The following is a 23,271-nucleotide window of genomic DNA, read 5'->3' as shown; positions in this document are numbered from 1 at the left end:
AATTAAAAAAAAAAAAAGCTTCAGGGGATGAGATTGGTTGTAGAAGTAGTTAATTATTTCCAAACAACATATAATAGAATGATGAATTCTTGTAAGTTATTCTATAAGGAACCTAATTTTAGGCCATAAAAATGCATATAAATGCTGGTATTCACCACAAATAGACATATACACATATTCCATTTTCTGGCTATGCAGTATTCCGGGCCAAGGTGCAATGCATGTATTTTGCAGGTGGGCATTCACATGGGCAAAGTTCATTCCAAAGTACAGGCAAGATGTAGACATATCAATAGATCATAAAATCTTACAATCTATGTACATTCTTTTGCAAACAAGGTGTGAGCTTTTACTCCAGCTCTATGGTACACTATAAATGTCTGCAAAGTAGGTAAGATTAAGGTGGCTTTCGGTGTTTTCTTTTCTTTGTAGAATAAACTTCAAATAAGTACTTTCCTAGGGCTTAAGTCTAGGTGTTCCCTTATAGAATTACCTTTCATGTGTATAACTAGTAAATTAGAAGCTCTGATCACTAACCCCTGGACTCTATATATAGCACTCAAAAATTACTCAGGGCACTAGCTCAATTTGCTTGTGCAATTTAATTGAATAATGAACTAATTATTACCAATAATTGGGTACTAAATCAATTATTGGCACTAACTAGCAATAATTTGGAATAAGCTCACACATCTTGCTAAGTGCTATTGTATTTTTAAAAAAACCACACATAAACCTTATAGCGTGCAGCTGAAAAGGGGATGGCCATGGAAGCCACAGCCCACAGCTGACTTGGAAGCCTTTCCAGCAGAGAATGAAGGCTTACGGGTCAGCTGCGGGCTACGTGCAAGACCCGTGGCTGCGGCTTTGAGAAGTATGTCAGGAAGGAGGGAGCCAGCCAGAGGAGATAACACCCACGAGAGGGAGGCAAGTGAGAAGGAGAATGAGGGGTATGTTGGGTCACATGGGAGGGAAGCAAGTGAGAAGGTGGATGAATGGAAGGGAGGAAGAGGGGTGCATCGGGACAGGAAGGGAAGGCTTCCGGGTCAGCTGCAGGGCCGCGTGTAGAAACCACTACCGCAGCTTTGAGAAGAGAAGTACGGCGAGGAGGAGGGAGCCAGCTACAGGAGATAACACCCACAGGAGGGAGGTACGTGAGGAGAATGAAAGGCACATTGGGACACGGAAGAGAGGAAGAAGGTCACATTGGCACATGAAGAGAGAATCAGGACCCCGGTTCATAAGAGTTTGACATAAGTCGGTCGTTTTTAAACTGGGGACTACCTGTATCTTCCGTCTACCTCCACTGAACCTTCTTTGGTAGTTCTTTCCCCACATTTCCTCTTCTACTCCTCATCCTCTGTGGCTTCTCCCACACAATATAGGAACTCCACACTTTCTCATAATTACCCAAAACATCATGACTCACAGTCATTAGCTTGGTAAAGTAATGGGATGATTTCCCTATGAGGAAAAGCTAAAGCAGCTAGGGCACTTCAGCTTGGAGAAGAGACAGCTCAGGGTGATATGATAGAGGTCTATAAAATGCTGAGTGGAGTGGAAAGGGTAGATATGAATCGCTTGTTTAAGCTTTTTCCAAACATACTAGGACTAGGGAGCATGCAATGAAGCTACTAAATAGTAGATTTAAAACAAACCGGAGAAAATATTTCTTCACACAACGTATAAATAAACACTGGAATTCATTGCTGGAGAATGTGGTAAAACGAGTTAGCTTAGCAGGGTTTTAAAAAGGGTTGGATAATTTCCTAAAAGAGATGGCTTGGGGAAATCCACTGCTTATTCCTAGGATAAGCAGCATAAAATCTGTTTTACTACTTGGGACTTGGATGGCCACTGTTGGAAACAGGATACTGGGCTTGATGGACCTTCGGCCTGTCCCAATATGGCAATTCTTATATTCTAATGTATAACTTATGGGCAGACTGGATAGACTGCTCAGGTCTTTATCTGCCGTCATTTACTATGTTACTATGAAATAGATGAAATACACTCTTTTCAAAAACTTGGAAAGAGAAAGCAAAATTCCCTGCTTCTATGCAGAGGAAGTTTCTAGACACATTGCTATAGCACACTGTAGGAACACTTACATTCCCTACCTTGAAGATTAAAGGGCAAAACAAAATGGAAGATAAATCTGACTTCTAGAGGAATGCTAATTCCCAGGACCTCATTTATCCATTATATCACCACAGTTCAGCATTCTAGCAGAGTTGCAGAAACGTTCCCACACATCCATACATTCTCCAACCCAACTTATTCACTGGAGGGTATATGATATGCATCCTATTCAAACCCATGTACCTTCCAATATATAATTTTTATCCCATCAGGTGAGTGGATACAGACTGCTTTGTATACAACTGAACGGTAATCACTTTTCCACCGTTTCCAGCTCTTCACCTAAGTCCTTTTTCCACTCTTTCATGAACGCGTTTTGTCATTCAGGAGTGTATTCAGAAGACTATAAAACTTTGAAATAAATATCTTGAAAGAGGGGGGGGGGTTGATCTGATTTTGATTCACATTATTCATGGGGGAGTAGCCTATTGGTTAGTGCAGTGGGCTGAGAATCTTGGGAACTGGGTTCAATTCCCACTGCAGCTCCTTGTGACCCTGAACAAGTCATTTAGGGGCAAATTCTATAAGAAGCAACCAAAAGTTAGGCACCGCTGTAGGCCCCGTTCAGCGCGATTCAAGCACAACTGGGTGCTGTTTAGTGAATCACGCTGAGCGGCCCCTATTTTGGAGGCGCCCAGTAAATAGGCAAGCTCTAGGCATAACTAAAAGTTAGGCTCCCATGCAAGCGCTTAAGAGCAGCGATTCTGTAAGAAGGCACCTAACACGTAGCCACACCCACGCCCAACATGCATAGCACCTATTTTTTGGGAGGCCGCCTAAATTTTTAGAGGCACCTTGTTACAGAATCGTGCTTTTCATGATAAGCGCCTATGTTTCAATTAGTGCTGATTTAAAAGCTTAATTGAGCTTGTTGTCCAATTTAGATAGACACCTAGCTAGTTGGGCGCCCCCGAAATAGGTGCCTAAAGAATTTGGGCCTTAATCTTCCACTGCCCCAGGAACAAAAAAGTTTTTGTGAGCCCATTAGGTACAGAGAAAGTACTTGCATGTGATATACAGTATGTAAACCACTTTGGTTCTGCTACAGAAAAGCAGTGTAGCGATGCCATGACCCTTATATGACTGATATTCAACTTTCTTTTTAGGTTGAGATTGAGCCAAAATCAGAGAAAAATAAATGACTGTCTAGACAATATTCTGATTTGGATGATTCTTAATAAGCTAAAACTGAATCCAGCAAAGACTGAACTGTGAGGTCAATATAATGAGAACAATAGTTGCAAAATAATTATCATTCCAAAAAGAAAGCAGAAAAAATTATCTATGATGAAAATAGCAATTTCAGACTACCTCGGACACTTTGATTTTCTAAAGAAAGGTTATAATCACCTATTAGTCCTACACTAGAAACTTGATCCTTATACTCTAAGAGATTATTATTTAAAGCAGTAGTTCTTAAACTTGTCCTGGGGAACCCTCGGACAGTCGGGTTTTCAAGATATCCCTAATGAATTTGCATGAAGCAGATTTGCATGCCTATCACCTCTATTATATGCAAATCTGCCTCATGCATATTCATTAGGGATACCTTGAAAACCTGACTGGCTGGGGATCCCCCCAGGACAGGTTTAAGAACCACTACATTACATAATTATCTCTTAGAGCATACGCACAGCAAACGACGCCCAAGAAAAAACTTAAGACGCCTGCAATGCAGACCAGCGTTTTACTGGCCTACATTGCAGGCATCTAAGTTTTTAGTGAATCGTGCCTAAAGGTACTTAAGTCCTGCTCTACCCCTAACCATGCCTACTTAGGCGTAAGGCACTGTTAGACATCCAGCTGTAGACACGATAATGGCGCCTACGCTGTAGACGCGTACCGGCACCTACCTTTTTTTTATGAGGTTTTAATCCATTTTAGACAATGCAGTCAATTATCATGTCAATTAAAGGTAATTAAAACAATTAAGTTAGGTGGTGGCATGGCACCATGTATAGAACACGGCCCTAAGTGCTTAGGCATCCTAAATCAGCACTACAGAATATCACAAGTTAAATTTAATCAGGTATACTGCTTAGTTAATTTGATGTTATATACATGATTTGAAGTAACAACCAGTTATCCTTAATCAAACTACTATCATTGCCATCTAGTTAATTTTAACCTGCCCCCACCAAGCCTCTATATCTAACTGGTTACCTATTGGCTGGATAATTCAATATCATTCAAACATTAACCAGTTAGCAGTCTGAAAATGTGATTTAGCTGGTTAACTCCTGAAATTAACTACGTAGATACAATACAATATAATGCAGGTACTTATTATCCACATCTTACCAAAAGGCTTAGAGCAAATTACAAAAACACTCCAAAAATCAAAAACTTCTTAAATAAAAAAAGCTTTCAGTATTTTCCTAAATCTAAGATAAGAAGATCCCAATCTCATTTCTAACAGAAAAGAGTTTCAATGTTTAGTAGCCTGATATAAGATCTTTTGACCACAGAACCAAAAATGTTTGTCATACAGTTAATTACAAGTGATAGATGGGCAAAGGTCAGGTCTACCACACCCCATCAGAGCCTGCTGTACAGAGAGTCAGTCTCCCACATCAAGACCAATATCTCACATTAAAGTACGTGAGTGGAAAGTTCCTGTGATGTGTGGGAGATGAGGAAGGGTACAAGCAATTAGTTCATCCTTTGGCAGTACACCCTTTATCTTACCCTTCTGAAATAAAGCACCATCTCCTACTTCAGGTTGTGGTTTGATGCCATCTGCTGCTCACTCTTAGAATCACATTCACCACTCAAAGCATGCCTGACCTTCTGGACAAGGGATTGCATCCCCGTTGTAGAGAATGACACGTGACAAAATTCATCACTGTTCCAGTCCCCACGGATAACCGCAGGGATATAATAATAATAACTTTATTCTTTTATACCGCCATAACCAAAAGTTCTAGGCGGTTTACACTAAAAAGAGCTGGACAATCAGCAAAATACAATAATACGGTAAAGAATACAAATATTTGTAAAATAGAATTTTAATAATAAAACTCACTAAGTAATAAACTTATCGAACAAAGTGGTCTTAATTAATTTCCGAAAACTGCAATAGGATAACATAGCTTGCTGAATACATTTACCTAACCAAGATTGTTACCTACCAGCTTGAAATGTCAACCTTAGTCCTTCTACACAAGCATTCTTCCATACAAGGCTTGAGGGCCAATGGTGGTGCCCATTCATACTCTGATTCTTCCCTCTCTCCTTAAAGAATGGCATGGGGATGGTTTCTCGCGGTTATCTGAGGGGACGGGGACGGTAATGAATTCTGTCACCATGTCATTCTCTACCTTGTGTTTTGCAACGCTGCTTCTGACTTCTTTTTTTTTATCAGAATGTTTTCCAAGTGAAAAGATAATCTCCTCTGGATAAAGATCTATCATGGATATTAATCCAGTACCATGCATAAAAATATATATATAGCAAGCCTAATAGAGAATTCATTAATCCTTTTAGTCCTGGACCCCAACATGGTCCGTGTTTCGGCTGGAACTGCCTTCCTCAGGGGTATATGACTGAAGCCTCTCAACAAACTGTGCAAAAAGCTGCTGTTCAAATGCAGAACCAAAAAACGTTGCAAACTACTGTGTGAGCTGTCCCTGCCCCATCCCTGCAACCACTTTCCTCATCTGCACAAGCCTCGAACACTAAGATGAGGACAGAGCTTGCAGGGATGAGGCAGGGACACAACTCACAGGAACGGGACAGAGATGGAGATAGATCCTGCGGGGATGGGGACAAATTTGACCCATGTCATTCTCTATTCCTCGTGCCGGTCCTGTTTTATTTCTCCTTCTATAGTGCTTTGGTATGAACTGAGGGGCTGTGGAACAGCCCAGGATCCAGGAGGCAGAGCTGAAAAGAATGTGATTGATGCCTTCTTCACAAATTGCAATTAGAGGTGCATAGCCCACTGGTTCAAGACTCGCATGCCTTTCTACTAGAAAGATTATCGAGGTAAGAACCTAGTCTTTCCTTACCATGAGTGCTATCTCCCCAAGACTCTCCAACATTACAATGTTTGGTTTAATCTGACTTTCCTAATCAACAAATTTGTATGCTATATGAATCACTTTTTGTCTGGAGTAGAGGTTCCCATCCTGAAGTCCAGTGGGTCAACACTCCAAAGAACTTATCTGGATGATAGCATCTGCTATTCAAATAATTGCTGCTGATCCATATAGTGCCTCTAAATATCACCAAAGACCGCCCCAGCACTAAGGAGGCAATTCTGTATAGAATAATAGCATAATAACCACACAAAATGAGGGAACACACTTCAGCTTAGCAATTATAAAGCAACTAGTGTGTATTTTATATATAACAATATAGGAAAACAGCCTCAAAGACTCAACAAGCATAGAGAGCAGAAAAACTGTCCAAATGAACTCTGCTTTTCTGGAGCACAGAAAACTATCACTGGCTGGTGTTGCCAGAAAAAAAGAGCACAGCTAAAAACCCACTTTCTTGTAGGAAAAAAACAGAGTGCTAACCCTCCCCACCCAAAATCCTCCCCCCAAACTGGCAGCACTATTTAATTTATCAAAAGCAGTCACCCCCCAGTCAGGAAAGCAAAATTATATGCAAGAAAGGGTTCTCTAAACTAGAAAATGCAGGGATATCAAAAATAAAAAAGAGATGACTTGTCTTTATAGAACAAGCAAAACTAAACAAAAAAGAGTAGAACTTATCTTAAATATATGTAGGGAAATCTTTTTGTTCCTGCTTCACAGAGCCTCTTTGTGGCAAGCACTAAAACAAAATGTTCTACAGTGCAATCTTTCTTCCTTCTTCAGAAAGTCTCTTCCAACCAAGACCATAGAACATAAGAGCTGCCTTACTAGAATAGACTGCAAGTCCATCAAGCCCAGTATCCTATTTCCAACATTAGCCAACCCAAGTCACAAGTACCTGACAAGATCCCAAAGAGTAAAACAGATTTTATGCTGCTTATCCAATGAATAAGTAATGGATTTCCCCAAATTCATCTTAATAACAGCTCAAGGACTTCTCTTTTAGGAAGTTAGCTTCGCAGGGTTTAAAAAAGGTTTAGCTAATTGCTTTTACCACATTCTCCAGCAATGAATTCAAGAGTTTAATTACACATTGCATGAAAAAATATTTTCTCCTATTTGTTTTAAATCTACTACTTATCCTGTTTCCCTGAAAATAAGACCTATCCCCATTTTTAAAGATGCTCCTAATATAAGCCCTACCCCAAAAATAAACCCTAGATCGTCCCCTGAAGCCCCCCCCCCCTGAATGTCCCTGACTCCATCCCTGCCCGATTCGCCGAAAAAATCATACTTGTCAATTCAGCAACCCCCACCCTGGTGAGACCTGACATAGTTCAACTCAAAGGCTTCCTAAAGCAGCAGCGACAGTAGCTCTCTGAATGGGCTGCTTTGCAGCCTTCCCCACCGGGGCCTTCCCCCTGCTGCATCACTGATGACATTATCAGTAATGCATTCATATCCAGAAAACCTTAGAGCACTCTTACTTAGACCTCAGCGGTGCAGCAGAATGCGGTCTGCACGAAGTATTATATGCATTCTGCTGCACCGCTGAGGTCTAAGTAAAAGTGCTCTAAGGTTTTCTTGATAGACTCTAAGTTATCTGGCAAGGTAGAACATGTATTGCCGAGCTAAAAGGGGGATTTCCTTGATAAAGACTATTTAGACAAAACGTAGTGCTATGTCGGAGTGACCCCCTTCCGCGTACTCTTATAAATAATTATTCTACTATAAAACAAATGAAAAACAGAAATAATAAAAAGAAAGTTAGAATATGACCAATGACGATTTTGGTGCTGTTATGCGGTCTGCATGATGTATTATATGCATTCTGCTGTACCGCTGAGGTCTAAGTAAAAGTGCTCTAAGGTTTTCTGGATATGAATGTATATTATAGCCTTAGTAGACTAATTAAAAAAGTTATATAGCCGACTGCTGCTTGTATCATCAGTAATGCGGCAGAGGGAAGGCCACAAAGCAGCCCATTCAGGGCACTGCTGCCGCTGTTGCTTTAGGAGGCCTCGGAGCGGAGGTATCTCAGTCTCATGATGGGCGTGTCAATGGGATTCTGCTGCACAGGGGGATGGGAGGGAGGGATAGAAAGATGCTGCACAAGGGGATGAGTGAGAGGGGAGGAAAAATGCTGCATATGGGGGAGGAGAAAGGAAAGAGTAAGAATTGGGGTAGAGGAGAGGAAGGGAGAGATGATTGTTGTGCATAAAAAAATAAGACATCCCCCGAAAATAAGCTCTAATGCATTTTTTGGACCCAAAATTAATTTAACACACTGACTTATTTTCAGGGAAACATGGTAGTAGCTTCAATACATTCCCTGTAGTCCTAGTATTTTAGAGAGTCAACAAGTGAATCACATCTACCTTCTTCACTCCACTCAGTGTTTTATAAACCTGTATCATATCTCCCCTGAGCTGTTTCTTTTCCAGGCAGAAGAGCCCTAACCGCTTTAGCCTTTCCTCATAGGGAAATAGCCCCTACATGAGAATTATAGAATAGCTTTTAGGCAGAATATTGGCATATACTCATGTAGGAGCACACACGTGCTTATGAACTAACATTCTACACATTTATTCATGTAAAGCAGGTGTAAATGTTATTGCCCTATAGAATTATCCAGTAGGCAGATAGTGCCAGGGCAGTCCTGAAACTTATCCATATAGTGGCGATATGCAGGCTGACATCTGAATATCTTAGAACAGAAAAAGATCTGACATAGGTTATTTAGATAAGTTATTTTGCTAGCACATTGCATATTGTCATTATCCAGATACAATCCAGCATGGACCGCTGTCTATATAGTGGCAGTGAATATCCATATATATTTCACCATGCAACTGACATTTTTTTAAACAAACACTGTGGCAACTGAATATTGACTATCAAGTTTCTCTCCACATGCCTGGAACAGACTGCCTGAGTCATTACGTCAGGCTCCATCTCTAGCAATATTCAAATCCAAGCTAAAAGCCACACTTTTTCAAGGCTGCTTTCAACTCCTAACTCCTACTATTATTATTTCTATAGCGCTACCAGACGTATGCAGCGCTGTACAGAGTCACAAAGAAGACAGCTCCTGCTCGAAAGAGTTTACAATCTAATAATAATAATAGTTTATTTTTATATGCCGCCATACCCGGGAGTTCTAGGCGGTTCACATCAATCAATCATTATACATACAGTACAAATAGATATTTAAAATTGAAATCATCTAAAATTTCAGCAAAGTTAAAAGCTTACAGTGGGAAGATACAAACAATTTAAAATGAGATAAAAATTATAAGTAAGAAATAAGATAGATTAGGTTGCCAGTCTATTGAATAACTGAGTTTTTATCTGTTTTCTAAAATCAAGATAAGAGGAAGCTTCTAACACAATTTTGGCGAGCCATGTATTTAGTGTGGCCGTCTGAAAAGAAAAGGTTCTGTCGAGGAACCTTTTGTAATGACAGGATTTTATTGAGGGATATGCAAACAAGTGTACTCTTCGAGAGCTCTTATTAATGTAACTCGGGGTAAAATGAGGGGTAAGATAGCCTGGTAGCATGCCAAATACTGCTGACAGACAGACAAACAGGATGTCATGGATACAGTTAAGGGGAATGGTTGATCTGCTGCTGGAGGGCAGTGGGGAAGTAGGGTTATGGATTGAAGGCTATATCAAAAAGGTGGGTGTTCAGTCTGCTTTTAAACAAGGGAAGGGAAGAGGCTTGGCAGACAAACTCGGGTAATTTATTACAGGCATAGAGGGCTGCTAGATGAAAGGAACGAAGTCTGGAATAGACAGTAGAGGAGAAGGGTACAGCTAAGATCAGCTGGTATGAGGAACAGAGTTCTCTGGGAGGTGTATAAGGAGAGAGAAGAGAGGAGAGATATTGTAACCCGTTCTGGGCTCCTTTGGGAGGACGGGCTAAATAATTGAATAAATATTGAGGGGCAGCAGAATGAACACAATTGTAGATCAGCAATAGGAGCTTGAACTGTATGCGAAGAGAGCAAATGAAGTGATTTAAGGAGGGGGGTGAAATCATAAGATATCTATGTCTTTCCCACCATTCTCTCTGCAAGAAACTTCCCAACCCCAGATGTCCTGAAAAACCCAGACCAGTCAATCTTTCTGAAAATTCTCAACAAGTTAATACGCTAACACAGCCCACATGTTTCCAGATGCTATGCTACATTGCAGGGATATTCAACAAAAGATCCGAATATTGATCGTTGATTGCAGGATTCCATGCTACTGCTCTCATTGGACAAGCTTCACCATATATCACACACACTGAGACTGTGAATCGTTCTGCAAGCCCCACACCCAGTGGCTAAAGCTCCCATATTTTCAGCTTTTGCATGTGCAGTCGCTTCTGTTGCTTTCTTTCATCATCTACATGCATTTTACTTTCTTTGTGACAACATGATCTATTTCTGTCAGTTTCTCACTATGCTGCCCCCCCAAAAAAAAACTGTTTGCAAGTCTGATATAGTATGTCAGGGTTACGATGTCACATATTCATTGATAGTCAAAAATAGTTGGTAGTGAGGAAAACACTCCGAAAAAAATGCAAGGCTGAGAGGTCAAACTCGATAATAATATAACACTAGAACCAAGACTTCTCAGAGTAAGTGTTCAAAATAGAAGTTAGATGAAATTCAAATACAATAAAGTAAATGCATTTATACATACACTCAGATATGTGTAATCCGACCAAGAGCCATGGCTCCTATAGCCGAACCCACCGTCCCATCACTGTGTATGACTATAATGCTGGTGATATTGGGGTGCTTCTTGAATAGTAAAAGTATTTTTCAGTGGCAATAAAAGGAAAAACAATTCCTACTTAACTTAAAGGAGTTTCCTCAAGCAAACAACTTTTTCTAAAAATTTATCAGAACTGTCTCAAACTAAAGGATTACCTGCAGCAATGCAAGTCTGCCCTCAGAATGTCAGAGCCTCTCTAGGGAGACTGTCTCACACAAATAACGGAACCTAGATTCAGGCGCACATATCCATTAAGTCACAGTGCAAAGGTTTCTGAGGAGGATGCCCTGCATGGAATTTCATGGCATAAAGTTTAGCTGCTGGGGGTTTTTTTTATCCTACATTTTTCTTATATAGTATCCTCAGTTCCTATGAAGCTAAGCATCATTATTCCCAGAAAGGGAGAAGGAGACAGTCGTAGAATTAAAATCAGTGAGAATGAGAGCATCCAGTTGCAGGAGTCATAAGACAAAAATTTGGCAAGATTAGTATGCAAAATCTTTGCTTCCAAACTATCTAAATAGCCACACCATGTGGGAGACCTTGCACCTCACTTCTCGGAGATGCCAAAGCCAGCATTAGAGCGTGGGAAATTGTACAATACAGAATGCGATAGAGATTGTTTAACTTAAAATGTCCCACAGACCTCAACTCAGGTTGTTTTCTTTAACCTTTTATTCACTTTGTACTCCAGGAGCTATGGCTTAAGCAGATCAAAAGCCATAGAGCAGATGTTTGGAAAAGGAGTTTCTGAATGAGATCAGGTTATGACGGCTTCGTGAACATCTCTGAAATCGTTTCTAGCCCTCAGGCTGCACCGCCTGTCCTGTGCTGGTAGCTCTTTATTTTTGTTTCAAAGTGGTTTGAGTGATTAAAAGCTTGTGGTTGACTTGGAGTGTGGTGGTAGCCACTGGAAATAGGCGTCTGGCAGGAATGCACTGTACAGACTAAAAGATACATCGTCAAACTAGAGGGAGCAGAAGGGCAATCTGCAGGGAGAGAGAAAGTGAGCCAACAGTATGCTCGCCTGCATGCTTAAAGAGGAATCAAAGATGGAATGAGAAAAGAAAGGGGAAAAGAGAAAAAGTGACAGCCTGGGGAGATGAGTTCATCTGTTCAATGTTTTAACACGCTCGGTCCTTATAGATACAGAACAGAAGACGTTTCAATAACGTAAAAAGCAGAAGTTAGGACCAGATGATGATTTAGCATCACTTGCTATGGACAAGTCCCAACATGAAGAATTAAAACCAAGAAGGAAATAGAGCCTGGTCTGACCTGGTCGTTGAAGCGCAGGACTGTATAGAACAGAATGACCAGCAGCGCCAGCCACTGAACTACGGTGGAGAATAGAAGCAGCTGGAATCTCCTCCCATGTCCTCTGCACCAACCACAGCACTCACGTGCTGTGAGCGTATTTTGCCTTTCCTCCATCAGTCGTCAAATATACAGTTGAAAAAAAAATAATATATATATACTGTATTACAAAATTTTGTGCCAGCAGAACCAGGGGATCTGGAACAGATTAAAAGCAACAGAGTCTGAACTGAAGCATCCACTACACTATATACTGAGTAGCAAATAGGCGGGGAAGTTCTCTGTGACTAATCTAAACTTCCCCTTTTCTTTTCATGTTTCTCTCCTGTGTGGAGGCTGGTTGTGGTTATCCACTTTACTTATTAATACACCTTTTCTCTTTTCTAAATGACACTTCTTGGCTGTCTTTCTGAGAATAGCCAGCATACTTCGGTGCCATTAGAAATTTAAGATATGGAGTCAGTTTGTTAAAGGCTGCAAAGGTAAGAAATACCATGATCATCTGCTTTCATTTCAAGCAGCTTTTCATGGCAAAGACTTTTTGTCCACTGTTACTTCTCACTCTTATGAACATTTTAGGAAACAATTGAAGTCTTAATTTCCCCCTAAGTACTTGTCTACGGCCCTCTTTTTGTAGATTATGTAATGTTTGTAAACCGCATTGAACTTATGGTTATGCGCAAGGTGACCATACGTCCCATTTTGAACGGGATCGTCCCATTTATAGCACACCTGTCCAATTGTCCCCACGCACAGCTTCGAGATGCCGGAATGTCCCATTTTCAGGAGCGGGACAGGCGAGCTAAAAACGGGTCGCTGCCGCCTATATATCCAAGCCACCACCGCAGTAACATCATCTTTATGCAGCGACTGCACAAGTCTTACCCTACCCCCCATTACTTCCTGGCTGGCCTGGAACTTCCTCTCCAATATCAGAATTGACATTGGGGAGGGGGGAAGGCTAATGAAGTCGTGGCACATAGTAACATAATATAGTAACATAGTAGATGACGGCAGATAAAGACTCAAATGGTCCATCCAACCTGATTCAATTAAATTTTTTCTTCTTCTTCTTAGCTATTTCCAGGCAAGAATTCAAAGCTCTGCCCAGTACTTTGCTTAGGTTCCAACTACTGAAGTCTCTGTCAAAGCTCACTCCAGCCCATCTACACCATCCCAGCCATTGAAGCCCTCCCCAGCCCATCCTCAACCAAATGGTCATATACAGACAGACCATGCAAGTCTGCCCAGTACTGGCCTTAGTTCTTCAATATTTACTATTTTATGATTCTATATCTTCTGTGTTCATCCCACGCTTTTTTGAACTCTGTCACCATTTTCCTCCCCACCACCTCTCTCGGGAATGCATTCCAGGCATTAACCACCCTCTCCGTAAAGAAGAATTTCTTAACATTACTCTTGAGTTTACCATCCCTCAACCTCAAATTATACCCTCTGGTTTTAACATTTTCCTTTCTCTGGAAAATATTTTGTTCTACGTTAATACCTTTCAAGTATTTGAACGTCTGAATCATATCTCCCGTGTCCCTCCTTTCATCTAGGGTATACATATTCAGTGCTTCCTGCATCTCCTCATACGTCTTTTGGTGCAAACCTCCTACCATTTTGGTTGCCTACCTCTGGACCGCTTCAGGTCTTCTTATATCCTTTGCCAGACACAGTCTCCAAAATTGAACACAATACTCCAAGTGGGGCCTCACCAATGACCTGTACAGGGCATCAACATCTTCTTTCTTCTTCTGGCTACGCCTCTTTCTATACAGCCTAGCATCCTTCTGGCAACAGACACCACCTTGTCACATTGTCTTTTTGTCTTTAGATCTTCAGACACTATCACCCCAAGGTCCCTCTCCCCATCCATGCATATCAGCCTCTCACCTCCCAACACATACGCCTCATTCCAATTTCAAATCCCCAAATGCATTACTCTGCACTTCTTTGCATTGAATTTTAGTTGCCAGATATTAGACCATTCCTCTAACTTTTGCATATCCTTTTTCATGTTTTCCACTCTCTCCACGGTGTCTACTCTGTTACAAATCTTGGTATCATCCGCGAAAAGGTAAACATTTCCTTCTATCTGATCCCTTCAGCAATGTCACTCATAAACATATTGAACAGGATTGGCCCCAGCACCGAACTCAGAGGGACTCCACTATCACCTTTCCTTCATCCGAGCGACTTCCATTATCCACCACCCTCTGGTATCTGTCCAACAACCAGTTTCTAATCTAGTTCACCACTTTGGGTCCTCACTTCAGCCCTTTAAGTTTGTTCAAGAGCCTCCTATGAGGAACCGTGTCAAAGGCTTTGCTGAAATCTAAGTAAATGACATCTAGCATATGTCCTCGATCCAGTTCTCTGGTCACCCAATCAAAAAATTCAATCAGGTTCGTTTGGCACGATTTACCTTTAGTAAAGCCATGTTGCCTCGGATCCTGTAACCCATTAGATTCTAGAAAGTTCACTATCCTTTCTTTCAGCAACACTTCCGTTATTTTTCCTGTAGTTTCCTGCTTCATCTCTGTGACCACTTTTGTGAATAGAGACCACATCTGCTCTTCTCCAATCTCCAGAGATTTGTTGAACAAGTCTTTAATAGGACCCGCCAGAACCTCTCTGAGCTCCCTCAGTATCCTGGGATGGATCCCGTCTGGTCCCATCGCTTTGTCCACCTTCAGATAACTTTATTGGCAGGACAAGGAAGGTGGGAAGGTAAAAAGAGGTAGTGGGAGAGCAATAAAAGGGGCAAGGAAGGGGTGAAGGGAATGAAAAGGGGTCACTAGATAGCAGAGACAATGCTGCTCTGAAATACTGCAAGAGGCAGAAAGGAGCTATAAAGGGAAGAGAGGCTGGGTGAGGGTAAGGTTACCAGATGTCCGGATTTCCCCAGACATGTCCTCCCTTTGAGGACATGTCTGGAGGTCCAGATGGCTTTTCAAAACCCAGCACTTTGTCTGGGTTTTGAAAAGCCTCCTCAAATTTCATTGGGCAGGGAAGCAGTCCACGCATACACAGATGCCATGCGAAGGCTTCTGCACATGCGCAGACTTCTTGCCTGCTCGATAAGAGCAAGTAGTGGGGGCGGGGCTAGGGCGGGATTCGGGCATTATAGGGTGGTGATGGGCGAGCCTGGGAGAGACAGAGACTAATAGTGGAGCTGTGGGGGTGAAGTAAGAACTTAAGAAGTGCCGGCTGCTGGGTCAGACCAGTGGTTCATCATGCCCAGCAGTCCACTCACACAGTGGCCCTTTTGGTCAAAGACCAGTGCCCTAACTGAGACTAGCCCTACCAGCGTACGTCCTTGTTCAGTAGGAACTTGTCTAACTTTGTCTTGAATCCCTGGAGGGTGTTTTACCCTATGAGAGCCTCCGGGAGAGCGTTCAGTTTTCCACCACTCTCTGGGTGAAGAAGAATTTCCTTACGTTTGTACGGAATCTATCCCCTTTCAACTTTAAAGAGTGCCCTCTCGTTCTCCCTATCTTGGAGAAGGTGAACAACCTGTCCTTACCTACTAAGTCTATCTCCTTCAGTACCTTCAATGTTTCGATCAAGTCCCCTCTCAATCTCCTCTGTTCAAGGGAAAAGAAGGCCCAGTTTCTCTAATCTTTTGCTGTACGGCAGCTCCTCCAACCTCTTAATCATCTTAGTCGCTCTTCTCTGGACCCTCTCGAGTAGTACCGTGTCCTTCTTCATGTACAGCAACCAGTGCTATACGCAGTACTTCAGGTGAGGGCGCACCATGGCCCGGTACAGCAGCATGTTAACTTTCTCCGATCTGTTCGTGATCCCCTTCTTTATCATTCCTAGCATTCTGTTTGCCCTTTTCGTCACCACTGCATATTGCGTAGACGGCTTCATCAACTTGTCGATCAGAACTCCAAGTCCCTTTCCTGGGAGGCCTCTCCAAGTACCGCCCCAGACATCTTGTACTCGTGCTTGAGATTTTTTGTTACCGACATTCATCACTTTACACTTATCAACGTTGAACCTCATCTGCCATGTCGATGCCCATTCCTCGAGCCTGATTATGTCACGTTGTAGATCTTCACAATCCCCCTGCATCTTCACTACTCTGAATAACTTCGTGTCATCCGCAAATTTAATCACCTCACTCGTCGTACTTATGTACAGATCGTTTATAAAGATGTTGAAGAGTATGGGTCCAAGCACCAAGCCCTGAGGCACCCCACTGGTGATGCTCTTCCAGTCCGAGTATTGCCCATTTACCCCCACTTTCTGTTTCCTATGCTCCAGCCAGTTTTTAATTCACGTGAGTATTTCTCCCTCGATTCCATGGCTCACAATTTTCCGAAGTAGTCGTTCATGCGGAACCTTGTCAAACACCTTCTGAAAGTCCAGATATATAATGTCGACTGGGTTGCCCTTGTCTATCTGCCTGTTTATTCCCTCGAAGAAGTGCAGCAAGTTTGTCAAAGGTGGTAAAAGGGGCCAAAAGAGAGTACGAGGAGAAAATAGCCAAGGAGGCAAAAAACTTCAAGCTGTTCTTTCGATATATTAAGGGGAAACGACCTGCAAAGGAAGCAGTGGGACCACTGGATGACCAAGGAATAAAGGGAGCGCTAAATGAAGACAAAGCAATCGCCGACAAACTGAACACATTTTTTGCGTCTGTATTTACCGAAGAGGACAAACACAGCATACCAGAACCCATCAGGCTATATGCTGGAAGCGAAAAAGGGAAACTGACAGGGTTTACGGTCAGTCTAGAAGAGGTATGTAGGCAGATAGATAGGCTTAAGAGCGATAAATCCCCGGGACCGTATGGTATCCATCCGAGGGTCATCAAGGAACTGAAAGGGACTATAGCAGAACTGCTTCAGCTAATAGCCAATCTGTTGATCAAATTAGGAAAGATTCCGGAGGACTGGAAGGTGGCGAATGTTACGCCAATCTTCAAAACAGGTTAAAAGGGAGACTCGGGAAACTACAGACCGGTGAGTCTGACATCGGTACCGGGAAAAATGGTAGAGGCACTGATAAAGGACCGCATCATTGATCACCTTGACGGACACGGTCTGATGAGGGCCAGCCAGCACGGTTTCAGCAAAGGCAGATAATAGGTAAATTGCAAATTATGACTATCCTGGTCACAAAAGCAAAGTTTTACGGAAGTAAATGACATTTCCTATACTTTTTAGGCATGAGCAATTAGGAAATTATACCAACTGCCCAGGAACAAAAATTATGTTACATAGGGTACAAAGACTTGGTTTTTGCATCACTACTACATTAACAGTTTGAAATGCAAATTCTGTGATTTTAGAGTTAATTATTGTTATATTACAGACTGTTATTTTAAATATATATTAATGACATTTGACTTTAAAGACTGTTATATATTATTAACATGGTGATGTTTATGTTGAGAATCAAAGATGATGCGATTCACAAAGATAATTGGGCATTCCCCCCTCCCCTGTTTTGGATCTCATGATCAACTCACCTAGCCCTGCCAACACTATGATGATCCTTGCCAATCATGAGTTCTTTTTTTATATATATATATTTTCAAACACAAATCAATCAAGCAATTACATCTTGTATAGAAAGTCAGATTGAGATAATATAGAATCAAATCCAAATCCAAGATATGAAATTAAGCATATTGAAAAAAATTAAAGCATTTCTCAATCTATCTCAAGTCCTCAATAATACAAGATCCAAGAATGAGTCAGAGTGATTACAAAACAGAAGAAAAAATTAAGTTAAGTAGTTGTGGTCTGCAGCTGGTGAGAGTTTTCTATTCTTTAGAGCAGGGGTGTCAAAGTCCCTCTTCGAGGGCTGCAATCCAGTCAGGTTTATTTGCACGCACTGCTTTCTTTATATGCTAATAGATCTCATGCATATTCATTGGGGAAATCCTGAAAACCCGACTGGATTGCGGCCCTCAAGGAGGAACTTTACCACCCCTGCTTTAGAGGCTGTTACATTGTTTTCTTTTCCAAGACACTTAAGAGATATAAAACTAGATAACTGAGAAGGTTCCCCAAAAAATTTTGCACTTGCACACAGGACACGGACATGGACACGGGACAGAGGCACTGGGGGCACTATGGACACGGGATGGAGGCCATTTTCTCCCACCCACCCATCCCCTCCAATTATTAATCAATAAATGCAATAATCTTCCCCAATTAAAATTAATAACATCCTCCCCTCCTCTCACCTGCCCCAAGTGTAAATATTCAAAGGACAAAATTAGAACAGAAATAACCCCCCCACTCTTCCACCCTGGAAATGTACAAAAATAACAAAAACTAACTCATAATCCAAGACCTACTATAATGAAGTAATATAAGATGTCAACGGGCCCCCAAACTAATTTAAAGAAATTACTGTGCCCCAAACTCTTGGCATTCATTCTTTCATATCTATAGCTAGAGCACAAATTTGCCCACCAGAAAGGGAAATTTATTTATTTTTTTAATTTATTTATCAAGTTTACATCATTATCATTTATACAGATAACAATAAAGAAAGGAAGATCACAAGTAAAACATAACTATGACTATTATTAACATAAGACATTTCACTAACTCCTCAAGTCCATGTAAATGGGAGAAAATATCCTAGTAATCTAAACAAATTATTCACTATCAATATAATCCTTGATCAAAGATCAACATTAATGGTGCAACAATACTTTAAACTCCAAATATTAATTCCGTGATGTCTAACTAACTTCATTAAGTTGTAAAAATTGTTCCAACTGAATCGAGTCCCAATATACATATTCAGTATCTTTAAATTTTATTAAGCATTTGCAAGGAAATTTTAAATAAAAAGTGGCTCCCAAAGCCAACACTCTTGATTTCAAAGCTAAAAATGCTTTTCTCCTCAATTGCGTGGCTTGGGCTACATCTGGAAAAATCAGTACATTGTCTCCACAAAATTTCACTTGCTTATTCCGAAAATAAGCTTTCATTATTAAAGATTTATCTATTTCTCTTGCACATGTTATCAGTAGGGTAGATCTAGTTTGAATTCTATCTTGAGAATCCTCCAAAAAACCAGTTAAATCAAAATCAATTTGTCCCAACTGATCTACACCCATTTCTGTGGGAATTTTCTTTCTCTGAGGAATGTAATATAAATTAGTTATGGGCAAATTCTCTGCGTCAGTTAATCCCAATGTTTCCTTAAAGTATTTCCGAATCAATATTTCTGAGGATAATAATTGGGTTCTTGGGAAATTAACTAACCGTAGGTTTTTTGCCCTTTGGAAATTTTCCATTTTCTCAAATTTCATATGAGTAATATGGGAATCTTTAACTGTTGTTGAGGTCACTGCTTGCAATGTAACCACATTAGACTCAGTTGTTCTAATATATTTTTCCATAATTTTCAAATTAGAATCCACATTTTCCAACTTTTCAATCACCTCCTGTGAAAATTTTACATCCTGAGTCACCACTGACTTTAATAACCCCTCCATTCTAATATTTATTTGCCATAAATCTTTAAGCGTAACCTCCTGTGGCTCTACCTGGGAGTCTCTTGCAAATAAAGCCTCATCTTGAAAAGATAAGGCTTTAGGTATGGCCCCATAAATTAATGAGGACAACACCTGTTGCACAGGTACTCCGACAGGTTGAGAACTGGAACCTGAATTAGGATCCAAACCTACTGGAACATTTGGTGGAGGCGGTGGAGTTCTTCCTGGGGGACTAAGAGACGCCCCTGATAGCGAGTCAACTCCCTGACTTTGGCCCAAGGCACTGGTTGAGACAAGGTGTCTCTCTATGGGACCAGGCAAATTAGGTGTTGATACTTTTGGTTTCCCCTTTCTTTTCCCCATAGTAATTCAAAAATACATACAATTAGTGCTGTTTCCCTTGTCTCCCAGAGTCTCCCAGAGTCTCCAAGGGGCTCCCAACGGGCTGGCCTCTTAGGGCACGCCCCTTTGGCCACGCCCTGCGGCCGCGTGCCGCAGTCGCGGCATCCCTTTCACTGCCAATGAAAGGACCCGCGTGACATCAGGGCAGCCACCCCCGCAAGTGCCTGCAGAGATCCGCTCCCGACGCTCTGACTCGGGCTGTTAGGTGAGTGCTGCAGTCCTGGGCAAGTATAGTCCACCACTTCTGGCACCTCAAATAAAGATATTTTCTCCAGGGGAGTGCAGTCGTGGCGTCCCTTTCACTGCCAATGAAAGGACCCGCGTGACGTCAGGGCAGCCACCCCCGCAAGTGCCTGCAGAGATCCGCTCCCGACGCTCTGACTCGGGCTGTTAGGTGAGTGCTGCAGTCCTGGGCAAGTATAGTCCACCACTTCAGGCACCTCAAATAAAGATATTTTCTCCAGGGGAGTGCAGTCACGGCATCCCTTTCACTGCCAATGAAAGGACCCGCGTGATGTCAGGGCAGCCACTCCCGCAAGTGCCTGCACAGATCCGCTCCCGACGCTCTGACTCGGGCTGTTAGGTGAGTGCTGCAGTCCTGGGCAAGAATAGTCCACCACTTCTGGCACCTCAAATAAAGATATTTTCTCCAGGGGAGTGCAGTCGCGGCATCCCTTTCACTGCCAATGAAAGGACCCGCGTGACGTCAGGGCAGCCACTCCCGCAAGTGCCTGCAGAGATCCGCTCCCGACGCTCTGACTCGGGCTGTAAGGTGAGTGCTGCAGTCCTGGGCAAGTATAGTCCACCACTTCTGGCAACTCAAATAAAGATATTTTCTCCGAAAGGGAAATTTAGATGATCATAATTCTTCCAATTTTGGGTTACCATCTGCATGGCAATCCTGGTCATGATAAGGAAAAGACGACATTTATATCTGTCCATAAGTGACTTAACATGTAATAATATTCCACAAATGACCACCTCATACATCAGTGGAATTGATGATTACAGTATGTTGTTAATATTACCCCATATAGACTTCCAAAAATTAAGTATCAAAGGGCAATAGAATAACAGATGATCCAGTGTCCCAATGTCTAGATGACAATGCCAGCATCTATTAGATTTAGAACAGTCTAATTTTTGTAATCTAACCGGAGTCCAAAATGATCTATGCAACAAGAAAAACCATGTTTGTCTCATAGACGCTGACGCTGTACGTCTCATCCTCTAAGTCCAAATATGTGGCCATCGAGATGCAGAAATATACTGCTTTATCTCAATGCTCCAAATGTCTCTAAGACTAGATTTTGTTTTTTTATTCAAGAAATCAGATATTAATTTATACCACTGGGCAGCCTGATGTCCTAAAAAATCTGTCTGGAAGCATAGAACCTGCAAACTATAATGATCTTTAAGAATTTGCCAATCAGGGAACCCCTTCTAAATGGCTTTCTTCAACTGCACCAAAGGCTGAGTGGAATTGTCCAGATCAGAAAGATGTGCACTAATGAAAGTGTCCTCCAATGCATCTGATAATATAGGAATCTTTATTCATCCAATGACATAAAAATACATCCAACGACTCAATGACTCAACATGCACATATTTTGGCCAACAGGCCTTCCTCAGGAGTCTATAAGTAAGTATACGGACATATAAAAAACATCGAAAGCATCATATGAAATACATACATAAAAAATTATGAATAAAGTAAAAATGAAGAATGATTCATATACATGAGGTAATAAACTTAAAAATACATATATGTCATCAATACATAGGTTAATGATTAAATATTGAACAATGCAGCTATGTTGATAATTAAATTTATCAACAAATATAATGTAGTGAAATTTGTCACCAAATGTAATGTAATAAAATATGTAATCAACAACTACTATAACCATAAAAACATACATATCCTGACACAGTATATAGGCCTGATGATACCTATAAAAATTGGGAAAATTTACCCCACCCGCTGCAATTGGTTTTTGTAAAGATACTAAACAATTCGAGCAGTTTTACCCAGCCAAATAAATTTAGTGAGAATACTATTTAATTTCTTGTAAAAGGACCCCAGAAAAAACACTGGTAACATACCCATTTGATAGCAAACCACAGGCAAAATCATCATTTTAACTGTCTGGATTCTCCCCCACCAAGACAGATGTAATGGGTTCCATTGCTCACACATTTCTGAGACCTTAAGCAAAAAGGATCTTTCGTTTACTTTCATCGTCTCTTCCAATGTTTTCTGAATCCAAATGCCTAAATATTTTATACCCTTTTCTTTCCAAAGAAAAGGGAATGTGTCAAATAATCCTTTTGGACAGTGTATGCTTAGCGGAAGAACCTCTGATTTACTCCAGTTTATTTTATAACCAGAAAATTTTCTGAATCTGTAAATCAAATCTAGTAAATGTGGAATGGTAGTTTCAGGATTCCTCAAATGAAGCAAAATATCATCTGCTTACGCAGAGACTTTATATTCCCGACCTGCATAAGAAATACCCTGTATCTCCTTTACCTGTTGAATGGCCAAAAGCAAGGGTTCCAAAACAATATCAAACAGCAAAGGAGATAATGGACATCCTTGTCTAACTCCCCTCTCCAAACGAAAACGATCTGAAAAAGTATTATTAATATATAGTCTGGCAATAGGGGAAGGTTTGAATCATTTGTATGAATCCTGAACCAATACCAAACCAATCCATTGCTTGATACATGAAGATCCACTCCACAAGATCAAAGGCCTTCTCTGCGTCCAAGGATACAGAGAAGGCTAGATCTTCCATAGTTTTTGTTAAATTTAACATGTGAAAAGCCAACCTGGTGTTAGTTGAAGAATGCCTTTGAGCAACGAACCCAGTTTAGTGCATACTTATAATATAAGGGAGAGCCTTGGCCAAGCGCAGTGCCAATAACTTAGCCAACAATTTCCCATCTACATTGATCAAAGAAATAGGCCTGTAATTTGAAACCAATATGGGATCTTTATTTTGCTTCGGCAAAACAATAGTCAAAGATTCTGCCATAGTACCTGAAATGCAACCTTTAGTTAGTTGAACCTGATATAAATTTAAAAGATGAGGCAAAAGGGAATTTTGAAAT

Source organism: Geotrypetes seraphini, chromosome 12 (assembly GCF_902459505.1).
Source record: "Geotrypetes seraphini chromosome 12, aGeoSer1.1, whole genome shotgun sequence".
NCBI classification, from domain to species: Eukaryota; Metazoa; Chordata; class Amphibia; order Gymnophiona; family Dermophiidae; genus Geotrypetes; species Geotrypetes seraphini.
This window is presented reverse-complemented; position numbering follows the sequence as displayed.